The sequence below is a fragment of the Bos grunniens genome, chromosome 16 (assembly GCF_055505025.1).
Source record: "Bos grunniens cultivar Pamir isolate PY7600 chromosome 16, Bosgru_T2T1.0, whole genome shotgun sequence".
Lineage (NCBI taxonomy): Eukaryota > Metazoa > Chordata > Mammalia > Artiodactyla > Bovidae > Bos > Bos grunniens.
Genome location: NC_141180.1, coordinates 52,946,160 through 52,961,883, shown reverse-complemented (window position 1 = coordinate 52,961,883; position 15,724 = coordinate 52,946,160). Strand labels below are relative to the sequence as shown.

Here is a 15,724-nt window from a genome sequence, read left to right as displayed (position 1 = left end):
CATTGAACTAGGCACTGAAAAATAGCAGTAAGAAGAAGAAATTCCCTGACTTTTTGAAACTTCTGTTCTACTGAAGGAAACAGATAATGAAGTGATGAGTACTGTGAAAAAAAAATAAAGGAAGATAAGGGAATGCAGAACAAATAACTATTTTATGTATGTATACTACTTTACACGAAAGTAGTTAGCGAAGGCCACCCTGTCTAAAGTAGCAGCTACCCTCTTCTTCTCCCATTACTGTATTCCTCTCACTCTGCTTTTCTTCAGAGCACTTTTTTTGCTTGTGTTATTAACTTGAAAATGACATAAACAAAATATGAAATGTTTGACTGAGGAGGCGTTACAAATAGCTGAGAAAAGAAGAGACGCTAAAGGCAAAGGAGAAAACGAAAGATATACCCATTTGAATGCAGAGTTCCAAAGAATAGCAAGGAGAAATAAGAAAGCCTTCAACCATCAGTGCAAAGAAATAGAGGAAAACAATAGAATGGGAAAGACTAGAGATCTCTTCAAGAAAATTAGAGATACCAAGGGAACATTTTATGCAAAGATGAGCACAATAAATGACAGAAATGGTATGGACCTAACAGAAGTAGAAGATATTAAGAAGAGGTAGCAACAATACACAGAAGAACTATACAAAAAAAGATCTTCACGACCCAGATAATCACAATGGTGTGATCACTCAGCTAGAGCCAGACATCCTGGAAAGTGAAGTAGCTAGTGGAGGTGATGGAATTCCAGTTGAGCTATTTCATATCCTAAAAGATGATGCTGTGAAAGTGTGGCACTCAATGTGCCAGCAAATTTGGAAAACTTGGCAGTGGCCACAGAACTGGAAAAGGTTAGTTTTCATTCCAATCCCAAAGAAAGGCAATGCCAAAGAATACTCAAACTATTGCACAATTCCAGTCATCTCACACACTAGTAAAGTAATGCTCAAAATTCTCCAAGCCAGACTTAAGCAGTATGTGAACTGTGAACTTACAGATGTTCAAGCTGGATTTACAAAAGGCAGAGGAACCAGAGATCAAATTGCCAACATGCATTGGATCATCAAAAAAGCAAGATGGTTCCAGAAAAACATCTACTTTTGTTTCACTGACTATGCCAAAACCATTTACTGTGTGGACCACAACAAACTGTGGAAAATTCTTAAAGAGATGGAAAGAAGAGACCACCTTACCTGCCCCCTGAGAAATCTGTATGCAGGTCAAGAAGCAATAGTTAGAACTGGACATGGAACAACAGACTGGTTCCAAATACGGAAAAGAGTACATCAAGGCTGTATATTGTCACCCTGCTTATTTAACTTATATGCAGAGTACATCATACAAAATGCCAGGCTGGATGAAACACAAGCTGGAATCAGGATTGCCGGGAGAAATATCAATAACCTCAGATACACAGATGATACCACCCTTATGCCTGAAAGTGAAGAGGAACTGAAGAGCCTCTTGATGAAAGTGAAAGAGGAGAGTGAAAAAGTTGGCTTAAAACTCAGCATTCAGAAAACTAAGATCATGCCATCTGGTCCCATCACTTTATGGCAAATAGATGAAGAAACAATGGAAACAGTGACAGACTTTATTTTGGGGGGCTCCAAAATCACTGCAGATGGTGGCTGCAGCCGTGAAATTAAAAGATGCTTGCTCCTTGGAAGAAAAGCTGTGACCAACCTAGACAGCATATTAAAAAGCAGAGACATTACTTTGCCAACAAAGGTCTGTCTAGTCAAAGCTGTGGTTTGTCCAGCAGTCATGTGTGGATTGAGAGTTTGACTATAAAGAAAGCTGAGTGCTGAAGAATTGATGCTTTTGAATTGTGGTGCTGGAGAAGACTCTTGAGAATCCCTTGAACTGAAAGGAGATCCAGCCAGTCCATCCTGAAGGAAATCAGCCCTGCATATTCATTGGAAGGACTGATGTTGAAACTGAAACTCCAATACTTTGGCTACCTGATGGAAAGAACTGATTCATTGGAAAAGATTCTGATGCTGGGAAAGATTGAAGGCAGGAGGAGAAGGGAATGGCAAAAGATGAGATGGATGGATGACATCATCGACTCAATGGCCATGAGTTTGAATAAGCTCTGGGAGTTGGTGAAGGACAGGAAAGCCTGGTGTGCTCTAGTCCTTGGGGTCGCAAAGAGTTGGGCATGACTGAGAGACTGAACTGAAGTGAACTATTTTACATGAAAGTAATTAGGAAAGACCACCCTGTCTAAAGTAGCAACTACCTTCTTCTACTCCCATTACTATATTCCTCTCTCTTTGCTTTTTCTAGAGCACTTTTTTTGCTTGTGTTATTAACTTTAAAATAACACAGACCAAATATGAAAACATTGAAAGAATCCTAGAGACTTTAATTAAGAAATCTTTTCATGCCATGAATAATTATCACCCTTACCCACAGCATTATTTTCTTAGGATTAAATTTTACATGGTAAACACATACCCTATGTGGCAATAGTAGCCTTTTTTTATGAGCTAGCATGGTATAATATGTACTTTATATACTCTTTAAAAAGTATGTTAGGTAGATTTTGGGGCTTCCCTGGTGGCTCAGACAGTAAAGAATCTGCCTACAATGCAGGAGACCCAGTTTTGTTTCCTGGGTTGGAAAGATCCTCTGGAGAAGGGAATGACTACCCATTCCAGTATTATTGCCTGGAGAATTCCATGAACAGAGAGGATCCTGTCGGTTTACAGTCTACTGCGTTGCAACGAGTTGGACACAAATGAGTGACTAAGCACAGCACAGCATGCTTTGAAGTATAATTAAGTAAATACCCAGTGAAATGTCACCCAGACTTAAAAGGTCTTAAATATCTCCTGTATATATATAATATATATATGTACATATATATATTCCTTCTTGATGAAGCATTAATAACACAGTCTACTTTTGATGGACATTTTGGCTGTTTTCAGTTTTTGTTTTATACATTCTTGTATATGTCCCTTCTACTTATTTATTACTAAGGAGTGAAATCTCTGAGTTCTTTATTTTCAACTGTACTGAATAACGTGTAATTGTTTTCCAAAGTGCTTATACCAGTTTAAACAGTCTTTAACAATTCCGTAATCTTTTATTGCTCCATAGCCTCACCAACTTTCACCAGCACTTAATGTCTTTGCCAACTGGATAGGTTTGAAATGGCATTTTACTGTGGTTTTCATTTTTATTTCCCTTTTAGTTGCTTGTGCATTTTTAAAAATTGGAGATTCATATTTAATCTTCCGTGTCTTTTGCCTATTAACCTGTATATTGTTTTTTAGAAGTTACATATATATTCTATGTAATCTATGTTATATATGTGTGTGTGTATGTGTGTATGTATATATATATATATGTAATCCTTCTACTGGAAAGCATGTTATTTTTATTCCTTGGATAATGTATATTGATTATCAGTAATTCATAATTTCAATATAATAGAATTTATCATTCCTTTCATTTATATTGGTGTGTGAAATTATCTACCATCCTGGAGTCATAAAGCTATCCTCCTATATTTTCTTATAAAACTTTTAATATTCTCTTAAAATTTATCTAGAAATATTTTTTGGTGTATGGTGCATGGTAGTGTTAGGTAGCTAGAATAGGAAAAAGGAGTCCAAAATGGCGGTGGCTAAAAGACAAAGAAGGGAAAAGCCGGCGGAAATAGAACAAAGGAAGGTCCGAAGACTGGAGTGAGAACCTCAGGTAAAACAAACAACCCTCCTGGCTAGCCCAATTTAATGGGGCAGGCTCAAGGGGAGGAGAAAAAAAACATAAAAAGAGGAGATAAAATTGAGTTGGGGGCTTCTCTTCAGTCTTTTGGGTTGGCCCGCCTTCACGCCTGGAGGATGTATTTTTCTTTGCTTGCCAATAAAACTGAGCTATAACGCTGGTCCTGCCAGCGCTTCAAATTTTTGTTGCGGCCAGACAGAACCAAGGAAATTACACACTCCCCTGACAGTAGGATCTATTTTTATTTATTTCTATACCAGTAACCATTGCCCAAACACTGTTTATTTATATCCTTTTCCTGCTCATCTGAGGTGGCAGCTCTTTGTCATTTAATCATGTGTTTCAACATACGTCTTCTGTTTCCAGACTCTGTTCTATTGCCTATTGGCCTATTCCTGTGCCAGTCTCATACTGGAGGAGTCACTTCCTTTTCTAAGAGTGTCTTGCTTATTCTCAGGCACTTCCATTTCCATATACATTTTAGAATCAAATCCTACTTGGAGGTTGATTGAAATTGCCTAGATATATAGGTAGCTGGCAGGGAGGGGGACAGGGGAGTTAATATTTTATGATAATGAGTCTTGCTACCAACATTCTGCTATATAACTCTTCTTTAATGTCTTTTATATTTTTGTTTCCTTGAAAATCTTGTGCAAGTTTTTTTTTTTTTTTTTTTTTGGTTAGATTTAACCCAAGTGCTTTATATCCCTAACCTGTACTCTATGGGAACTATTATTTTATTAATAGTTGCTTCTTGTAGTTGCTTTATACAAAGATTTAGGAATAGAAGTATTTCAAGATAAAAACATATGTACTGTTTTAATTTTTCCTTAGGAATAACATTAAATCAACACTATAGACTTTTTAAAGCTATTTATATGCATTGCAGAATTCTCTACAGACAAGGTTATACTAACTTCTGTTCTCTTAAAGATGGCCTTTTTAAGTGTGTCCTATTTTTTGCTAATTATAGCCTATTGATAACTGAGACCTGGAATTAACTAGAGTTAATTTTATTTATGTTATTGATTATAATATTGAATATTTTTCTCATGCTTATTAGCCTTTTTATTTCTCAGTTTTGATCTTTTGATGTCCTATCTGCATTTTTCTGATGAAGTTTTCTTTTTTCCTATTGAATTACAAAAACCATTTAAAAATATAGACCTAATCATTTGCCATACATCAAAAATACACATACTAATGTGTTGTTTGTTTTTTATTTTGTTAATAGTGATTTTAGTATGGAATTTTTTTTCTTTTGGTCAGGCGCCAATCATGGGTATAAAAAGTTCTAACGTAAGTAGAGAGCATTATAGGATTAAATACACATAGAGTGAAGAAAATTTCTAAAATTTAGAGGACAGAGATATCCGAATTGAAGTTGCCAGCTTTACATGCTTTTGTACTTGTCTTTTTATTTAGCCCTCTCAGTAGAACTACCAGGTCAACATTCTGAATAGGGGCATGGTGAGTATAGATCAGTGGAATAATTGCCAGGGAATATAAGTGTTATGTTAGAAATAATCTTTGGATCACCTGATCAAATGGACACTGACTCAAGAAATAGGAGCAGCATGAGTATAGAGGCAAGAATAAGAAAATATGAGCAGAAAGGGATAACATTAAGTCATGTGGAGCAGAGGATTCTTGGTGTGAATAGCACAATGTAGAGTTGAACAGATTATGAGGAGCTATAAATTCCAGACTAAATAGTTTGAATCCTAGTCTGATTCTCTGGGGCCATTGCTTTGGCCAAAATGAATATCTTGCAAAGAGGTGAACTTAACATTTTGGCATAATAGCAGTACATTGCTTTTTTTTGCCTTAGAGGTGGCCCAGCTGTGGATGGAGCCAAATCAAGGGACTTAACAACCTTAGAGTTTTATAGGCAGTGCCATCAGTAAGAGACAAAGCACCACAGATATTTGAAGGAAACAGATTAAACATGACTGTCACTCAGATAGGCTGTGTGGTAGCTTATGCAGACTGCTCTGCTCTCTTTGAACTGAGTCTCTTGGGAGAAGCTTTAAAAGTGTGGCTTAAATAGAGTCACTGAGTCTGTACAGGCCAGGCTCTGAGTATGTCATGTGGGAATCAGGGTGTTTTGTGTCAGAGAATAGATGACAGTGTGAGAGCTGGAGGGTTGCATTTAAAAAGGAGAGAACATTCAGTCCTTAAAGTGTTTAACATTATTTTTAACATTTCTTCAGAAATGAGTCTCTACTCCAAGACTGAACATATTTGCATATTAATTATGTGTTCTAAGTTCTGACATTTAGTACATATTGCATTTAGGAATAACAAAGAAAACTTATAAAGGCATGTGGCAAGGTAAATCATCTGGACCTGGATCTCAAGTCATCTTTACAAGGTGTCATCCATTGCCAAGTAGATATGGTTGCAGAATGACCTTTCACACTTCTCACCTCCACAGTTACCAAAATCCATAGAAGCTCAAGTTCATTATGTAAAATGATATAGTATTTGCATATAACCTCCCTGATAGCTCAGTTGGTAAAGAATCCACCTGCAATGCAGGAGGCCCCAGTTTGATTCCTGGGTCGGGAAGATCCGCTGGAGAAGGGATAGGCTACCCACTACAGTATTACTGGACTTCTCTTGTGGCTCAGCTGATAAAGAATCCACGTGCAATGTGCAAGACCTGGGTTTGATACCTGGGTTGGGAAGATCCCCTGGAGAAGGGAAAGGCTACCTACTCCAATATTGTGGCATGGAGAATTCCATGGACTTTGTAGTCCATGGGGTCACAAAGAGTTGGACATGACTGAGCAACTTTAACTACACACATCCTTTCAGTTCAGTTCAGTCACTCAGTCGTGTTTGACTCTTTGTGACCCCATGAACCGCAGCACACCAGGCCTCCCTTTCCATCACCAACTCCCAGAGTCCACCCAAACCCATGTCCATTGAGTCGGTGATGCCATCCAACCATCTCATCCTCTGTCATCCCCTTCTCCTGCTGCCCTCAATCTTTCCCAGAATCAGGGTCTTTTCAAATGAGTCAGCTCTTTGCATCAGGTGTCCAAAGTATTGGAGTTTCAGCTTCAACATCAGTCCTTCCAATGAACACCCAGGACTGGTCTCCTTTAGGATGGACTGGTTGGATCTCCTTGCAGTCCAAGGGACTCTCAAGAGTCTTCTCCAACACCAATTCAAAAGCATCAATTCTTCGGTGCTCAGCTTTCTTTATAGTCCAACTCTCACATCCATACACGATCACTGGAAAAACCATAGCCTTGACTAGACGGACCTTTGTTGGCAAAGTAATGTCTCTGCTTTTTAATATGCTGTTTAGGTTGGTCATAACTTTCCTTCCAAGGAGTAAGCGTCTTTTAATTTCATGGCTACAGTCACCATCTGCAGTGATTTTGGAGCCCAGAAAAATGAAGTCAGCCACTGTTTCCACTGTTTCCCTGTCTATTTCCCATGAAGTGATGAGACTGGATACCATGATCTTAGTTTTCTGAATGTTGAGCTTTAAGCCAACTTTTTCATTCTCCTCTTCACTTTCATCAAGAGGCTTTTTAGTTCTTCTTCACTGTCTGCCAACAGGGTGGTGTCATCTGCATATCTGAGGTTATTGATATTTCTCCTGGCAATCTTGATTCCAGCTTGTGCTTCCTCCAGCCCCGCATTTCTCATGATGTACTCTGCATATAAGTTAAATAAGTAGGGTGACAATATACAGCCTTGACGTACTCCTTTTCCTATTTGGAACCAGTCTGTTGTTCCATATCCAGTTCTAACTGTTGCTTCCTAACTTGCATACAGATTTCTCAAGAGTCAGGTCAGGTGGTCTGGTATTCCCATCTCTTCAGAATTTTCCACAGTTTATTTTGATCCACACGGTCAAAGGCTTTGGCATAGTCAATAAAGCAGAAGTAGATGTTTTTCTGGAACTCTCTTGCTTTTCAATGATCAGTGCATGTTGGCAGTTTGATCTCTGGTTCCTCTGCCTTTTCTAAATCCATCTTGAACATCTGGAAGTTCATGGTTCACTTATTGCTGAAGTGTGGCTTGGAGAATTTTAAGCATTACTTTACTAGAGTGTGAGATGAGTGCAATTGTGTGGTAGTTTGAGCATTCTTTGGCATTGCCTTTTTTGGGGATTGGAATGAAAAGTGACCTTTTCCAGTCCTGTGGCCACTGCTGAGTTTTCCAAATTTGCTGGCATGTTGGGTGTAGCACTTTCACAGCATCATCTGTCAGGATTTGAAATAGCTCAACTGGAAGTCCATCACCTCTACTAGCTTTGTTCATATAGATGTTCCTAAGGCCCACTTGAGTTCACATTCCAGGATGTCTATACTTTAAATTATCTCTAGAGTATTTATAATACCTAATACAGTGTAAATAGTTGTCAGCATGTGGCAAATTCAAGTTTTGCTTTTTGGAACTTTCTGGAATTAAAAATATTCCTCAGATGGTTGAATCTATGGATGTGGAACCCACAGACAAGGAGGGCTGACTGTATATGGTGTATGCACAAAGTAATAAACTTTCAAGATATTCCCTAAATACTTATATATGTAAACGAGCTCTTGTTACATCTTAAATAGCAATTATAACAAAAAAAAGTCTGTAATTTGGAATCAGATAGTGCTGAGTTCTAATATTAAGACTGTATAGTCTTCAACAACCCATTTTAATCAAACCAAACCTCAGTGTATTATCAAACAATTATAATATATACCTACAATGCTACTGAGAGGATTGAATAAGAAAGCATATAAAGCAAAAGTCAGTGGTGCATGGTAGGTACACATCATACAACTTTTAGTATATTGACTCATTGCAATAAATTGTCACTGTTTTAACCTTCTATGAGATTTTTTCCTAATATATCTAAAGAAAGGACTTTAGCATAATGAATGGATGAATGAATAACAGAACTTATTTACTAAATAATAAGCTCCTTTTTATTCTGTTGTCAGATTGCATGTTTGAAAAACGTTTACTATTAGCTTACTCGATAAGTCAGTTTAAAATATTAGCTCATCTTTTTGAGCCCTTCTTACATGAAGGTGAATGTTCTTAGAATAGCTTTCTCATCTTATTCCATAGCCTTTATTCTTAATGCTTTTTGATCACTTTCCAAATTCATATTGGAGAAACAGAACACAAGCAGGCGGGTTGGAAAATCTGTCACCCCATTTATTTCCAGGCTTGACTCAAATGAACTGTCCACCAAGTAAATACTGCGTTCCTACATCACAGCTCAGAAAAAGGAGGTGACATCATCCCATCAATAGTTTGCAGCAAGTAGCTGACCTCTACCAGAGTCTTCAAATACTTAGGAAGGACTATTCATTAATGAAAGTGAAATTTAACGTTGAAGAACAGAGATCAAACATGATGACAAGTATCCATATAAGTGTACCCCCCAAATTGAGGAGATATAAAAAATATAATCCCAGAAATATGTCACATGATGAAAACAGCTATTGTTGAGGAAATCCTCAGCCCAACATATGCTTTTAAGGGGTAATTTTTATGTGATTCACTAAGTTTTGAATCCCAAACTCCCAGTATCTACCTGGTTCATTTCTGGGACTATTGTAGTGAGTCAAAAAATACTTAAGACAGGTAATTTGGATAATAGCTCTCCTTTTTTAGTTTGATGTCATTGCTTTAGAAGCATAGATGCCTTAGGATTCTTTGGAAACATGGCATGTTGGACAAAGACATAGTCTGTTTTCAAAGTCTCTGATAGAAACACATTATAACTAAGAGTTGTTTAGAGTCTAACTTCAACCATAATGATTTTTCGATGCAGCAACAATATTACTATAGATTTTAATTAACATTCCCTGTTGTCATATTTACAACAGAATTCTAGACGTCACTATTGCTTGGTTTCTCCAGGATATAACCCAGATCATCAGATATTTTGCATCTCAGGAAAACAAAATGTATTTCATTACTTAAAATTTTTTAATCACAAAACTCGCTTCAGCATTGTTTTTAGCAGCTAGTTCATAATAAAGTCAACTTCACTTTCACTACTACAAGAATAGCTATAAAAACAATATCACCACTGACCATGGATGTTGTAAGAATGGAACTGAAGCCATGTGAAAAGAAAACAGTCTTAGTGTAAGGAATTGTGAATCCACATATACCCTTGATTAGCTTAAGAACTCATCCAGGACACCCAACATTTTTTGTTTGTTTTTTTAACTTCAAAGCACATCTGATGCTCTTACAAGAAAATAGATTGCTTATTATTGTTCAGTCACTAAGTTGATGTCCACTCTGCAATCCTGTGGAATACAGCACACCAGGCTTCCCTGTCCTTCACCATCTCCTGGAGTTCGCTCAAACTCATGTCCCTTGAGTCAGTGATGCCATCAAACCATCTCATCCTCTGTCACCCTCTTCTCTTCCTGCCCTCAATGTTTCCCAGCATCAGAGTCTTCAAATGAGTCACTCTTCGCATCAGGTGGTCAAAGTATTGGAGCTCCATCATCATCCTTCCAATGAATAGTCAGGGTTAATTTCCTTTAGGATTAACTGGTTCGATCTCCTTGCAGTCCAAGGAACTTTCAAGAGTTCCTTCTCCAACACCACAATTCAAAAGCATTAGTTCTTCTGTGTTCAGCTTTCTTTATGGTCCAGCCATCACATCCATACATGACTACTGGAAAAACCATAGTTTTGACTATATGGACCGCTGTTGGCAAAGTGATCTCTGCTTTTTAATATGCTAAGTTTGCCATAGCTTTTCTTCCAAGGAGCAAGCATCTTTTAATTTCATGACTGCAGTCACTGTCTGCAGTGATTTTGGAGCCCAAGAAAGTAAAGTCCGTCACTGTTTCCACTTTTTCCCCTTCTGTTTGCTATGAAGTATGTTACTGGATGCCATGATCTTTGTTTTTTGAATGTTGAATTTAAGCCAACTTTTTCACTTTCCTCTTCCACCTCATCAAGAGGCTCTTTAGTTCCTCTTCTCTTTCTGCCATTAAATTGGTATCATCTGCATGTCTGAGGTTGTTGATATTTCTCCCAGAAATCCTGATTCAAGCTTATGATTCATCCAGCTCAACATTTCACATGATACACCCTACATATAAGTTAAATAAGCAGGTGACAATATACAGCCTTGACATACTCCTTTCCTAATTTGGAACCAGTCTGTTGTTTCATGTCCAGTTCTAACTGTTGCTTCTTGACCTGCATACAGTTTTTTCTAGAGGAAGGTAAGGTGATTTGGTATTCCCATCTCTTGAAGAATTTTCCACAGTTTGTTGTGATCCACACAGTCAAAAGCTTTGGCATAGTCAGTGGAGCAAAAGTAGATGTTTTGGGGGAATTCTCTTGCTTTCTCTATGATTGAATGGGTGTTGGCAATTTGATCTCTTATTCCTCTGACTTTTCTAAATCCAGCTTGAACATCTGAAAGTTCTCAGTTCATGTACTGCTGAAGCCTAGCTTGAAGGATTTTGAGCATAATCTTGCTAGCATATGAAATTAGCACAGTTGTATGGTAGTTTGACCATTCTTTGGCATTCTCTTTCTTTTGGATTGAAATGAAAACTGATCTTTTCCAGTCCTGTGGCCACTACTGAGTTTTTCAAATTTGGTGACATATTAAATGCAGCACTTTCACAGCATCATCTTTTAGGATTTGAAATAGCTCAACTGGAATTCCATCACCTCCACTAGCTTTGTTCATAGTAGTGATTCCTAAGGCTACTTGACTTCGCATTCTGGGATATCTGGCTCTAGGTGAGTGATCACACCATCATGGTTATCTGGGTCATAAAGATCTTTTTTGTATAGTTGTTCTGTGTATTCTTGCCACCTCTTCTTAATCTCTTCTGTTTCTGTTAGGTCCATACCATTTCTGTCCTTTATTGTGCCCATCTTTGCATGAAATATTCCCTTTGTATCTCCAGTTTTCTTGAAAAGATCTCTAATCTTTCCCTTTCTATTGTTTTCCTTTATTCCTTTGCATTATTCACATAAAAAGCCTTTCTTATCTCTCTTTGCTTTTCTCTAGAACTCTGCATTCATTTGGGTATATCATTCCCTTTCTCCTTTGCCCTTCACTTCTCTTCTTTTCTCAGTTATTTGTAAGGCATCCTCAGATCTCATTACATATTAAAAATGGTTATGCTGCTGCTGCTGCTAAGTCTCTTCAATCGTGTCCAACTCTGTGCAACCCCATAGATGGCAGCCCACCAGGCTCCTCTGTCCCTGGGATTCTCCAAGCAAGAATACTGGAGTGGGTTGCCATTTCCTTCTCCAATGCATACATGCATGCTAAGTTGCTTCAGTCATGTCCGACTCTGTGCGACCCCATAGACAGCAGCCCTCCAGGCTCCTCTGTCCACAGGATTCTCCTGGCAAGAATACTGGAGTGGGCTAAAAATGGTTATGAGACGAACACATTTATTTTAAATGAATAACAACAATAGAAGATTTATATTGTTTACAGTGTTCGTTGTTGCTTTTAAATATTAGAATAGACTTTTTCTTTTCTTTTTTTGGTTATCTTGAGAAAGAGAATTTGTGATAACGGAATGAGTCCTTAACCATCTGCAATGATTTTGGAGCCCCAAAATTGAAGTCTGACACTGTTTCCCCATCTATTTGCCATGAAGTTATGGGACCAGATGCCATGATCTTCATTTTCTGAATGTTGAGCTTTAAGCCAACTTTTTCATTCTCCTCTTCACTTTCATCAAGAGGCTTTTGAGTTCCTCTTCACTTTCTGCCATCTGCATATGGTGTCATCTGCATATCTGAGGTTATTGATATTTCTCCTGGTAATCTTGATTCCAGCTTGCTCCTCTTCCAGCCCAGCGTTTCTCATGATGTACTCTGCATATAAGTTAAATAAGCAGGGTGACAATATACAGCCTTGACGTATTCCTTTTCCTATTTGGAACCAGTCTGTTGTTCCATGTCCAGTTCTAACTGTTGCTTCCTGACCTGCATATAGGTTTCTCAAGAGTCAGGTCAGGTGGTCTGGTATTCCCATCTGTTTCAGAATTTTCCAGTTTATTGTGATACACACAGTCAAAGGCTTTGGCCTAGTCAATAAAGCAGAAATATATGTTTTTCTGGAACTCTCTTGCTTTTTCGATGATCCAGCGGATGTTGGCAATTTGATCTCTGGTTCCTCTGCCTTTTCTAAAACCAGCTTGAACATCTGGAAGTTCACAGTTCACATACTGCTGAAGCCTGGCTTGGAGAATTTTGACCATTACTTTACTATGGACACTGGGGTACGTTTATCTTTTCAGATTAGTGTTTTTGTTTTTTTCAGATACGTAGCCAGGAGTGAATTGATAGGGTCATATGGTAGTTCTATTTTTAGTTTTTTTGAGAAACCTCCACACTGTTTTCCACAATGACTATACCAGTTTACACTCCCATCAACAGAGAACAAGAATTCCATTCTTACCAACATTTATTATTTGTATTCTTTTCAATGATTGCATTCTAATAGGTTTGAAGTGATATCATTGTATTTTTTATTTTCATTCCCTTGATGGTTAGTAATGTTGAATATCTTTTCATTTGCCTATTGGCAGTCTGCATTTTCTCTTTGAAAAAATGTCTGTTCAGTTCTGCCCATTTTGTACAAATGAATTGCTTGTTTTTTGAATGTTAAGTTATATGAACTGTTCATATATGTTGGATATTAACCCTTTATCAGTCATTTCATTTGCAAATGTCTTCTCCCACTCAATAGGTTGCCTTTTCATTTTGTTGATGGTTTCCTTTGCTACACAAAAACCTTTAAGTTTAATTAGGTCCCATTTGTTTATTTCTTTTTTTAATATAAATTTATTTATTTTAATTGGAGGTTAATTACTTTACAACATTGTATTGGTTTTGCCATACATCAACATGAATCCACCACAGGTATACATGTGTTCCCCCTCCTCCCTCCCGTACCATCCCTCTGGGTCGTCTCAGTGCACCAGCCCCAAGCATCCAGTATCATGCATCGAACCTGGACTGTCAAAACCTTTCGTTTATTTCTTCTTTAGTTTCCCTTGCTTTAGGAGGCAGATCTGAAAAAATGTTGTTGCAGTTTATGTCAAAGCTTGTTCTGCCTCTGTTTTCCTCTAAAATTTTATAGTATCTGGTCTTATATTTAGGTCTTTAATTCATTTTGAGTTTATGTTGTATATGATGTTAGAGAATGTTCTAGATTCGTTCTTTTACAAATAACTGTCCAGTTTTTACATACCTCTTATTGAAGAGACTGTCTTCTCCATTGTATATTCTTGCCTCCTTTCACATAGATTAATAGGCCAAAAGGGTGTGGGTTTATCTGGTTCTTTGTTCAGTTCCATTGATTTGTGTGTCTGTTTTGTGCTAATACCATAGTATTTTGATTATTGTACTTTTGTAGTATAATCTGAAACCAGGGAGTGTGATTCTCCCAGCTCTGTTGTTACTCAAGATTGTTTCAGCTATCTAGAGTCTTTGGTGTTTCCCTGCAGGTTTTGAAATTCTTTTCTAGTTCTGTGAAACATGCCATTGGTATTTAGAGATTGCATTGAACCTGTACATTGCCTTGGGTAGTATCGTCATTTTAGCAATATGAATTCTTCTAGAACATGGTACATCTTTTCATCTGTTTATGTTGGCTTCAGTTTCTTTCATCAGTGGCTTAAAAGTTTTCTGAGTTACAAGTCTTTTACTTCCTTAGGTAGTATATTCCATATATTTTATTCTTTCTGAAGGGACAGTAAGTGAGATTGTTTCCTTAATTTCTCTTTCTGATACTTTGTTGTTAGTGTATGGAAATACAACAGATTGCTGTGTATTAATTTTGTATCCTGTAACTTTACTGAATTCATTGATGAGCTTTAATAGTTTTCTGATGACATCTTTAGAATTTTCCATGTATAAAATTATCATGTCATCTGAGAAAACGATACTTTATTTCTTCCTTTTCAGTTTGGATTCCTTTTATTTCTTTATCTGCTTTGATTGCTGTGTCTAGGATTCTAAAAGTATGTTGAATATAGGCATCCTTATCTTGTTCCTGATCTTAGAGGAAATGCTTTCAACATTTTACTGTTGTGGATGTTATTAGCTGAGTGTTTTTCATATATGGCCTTTATTATGTTGAAGAATGTTCCCTCTATGCTCACTTTCTGGAGAGCTTTTCGTATAAATGGATATTCAGAACTTTTCTTAAAAAGCTTTTCATGCATCTGTGGTTTTTAATCTTCAATATGTTAGTGTTGTTGTTCTTCAGTTGCTAAGTCATGTCTGACTCTTTACAACCCCATGGACTGCAGCATACCAGGCTCTCCTGTCCTTTACTATCTCCCGTAGTTTGCTCAGGCTCATGTCCATTGAGTCAGTGATGCCATCCAACTATGTCATCCTCTGTTACCTACTTCTCATCCTGCCCTCAATCTTTCTCAGCATCAGGGTCTTTTCCAGTGAGTCAGCTCTTCATATCAAGTGGCCAAAGTGTTGGCACTTCAGCTTCGGTCCTTCTAATGAATGTTCAGGGTTGATTTCCTTTAGGATTGACTGATTTGATTTCTTTGCTGTCCAAGGGATTCTCAAGAGTCTTCTCCAGCACCATAGTTCAGAAGCATCAATTCTTTAGTGCTCAGCCTTCTTTATGGTCCAGCTCTCACATCTGTGCATGCCTACTGGAAAAACAAGACCTTTGTCAGCAAAGTGATGTCTCTGCTTTTTAATACACTGTCTAGGTGTCATTGTTTTTCTTCTAAGGAGCAAACGTCTTTTAATTTCATGGCTGCAGTCACTGTCAACAGTAGTTTTGGAGCCCAAGAAAATAAAATCTGTCACTGTTTCCACTTTTTCCCCATCTATTTGCTGTGATGTGTTGGGACCAGATGCCAGGATCTTCGTTTTTTTTAATGTTGAATTTTAAGCCAGCTTTTTCACTCTCCTTTTTACCCTTATCAAGAGGCTCTTTAGTTCCTCTTCACTTTCTGCTATTAGAGTGGTATGCATTT

At 37.6% G+C, this 15,724-nt stretch overlaps 1 protein-coding gene across 2 annotated transcripts in view; it reads left to right on the top strand.

Annotated features, from left to right (window-relative positions):
• The window catches only part of DNAH14 (dynein axonemal heavy chain 14), a 376,358-nt gene that overhangs the window by 84,948 nt on the left and 275,686 nt on the right, over positions 1 to 15,724 (top strand). The window lies entirely within an intron of this gene.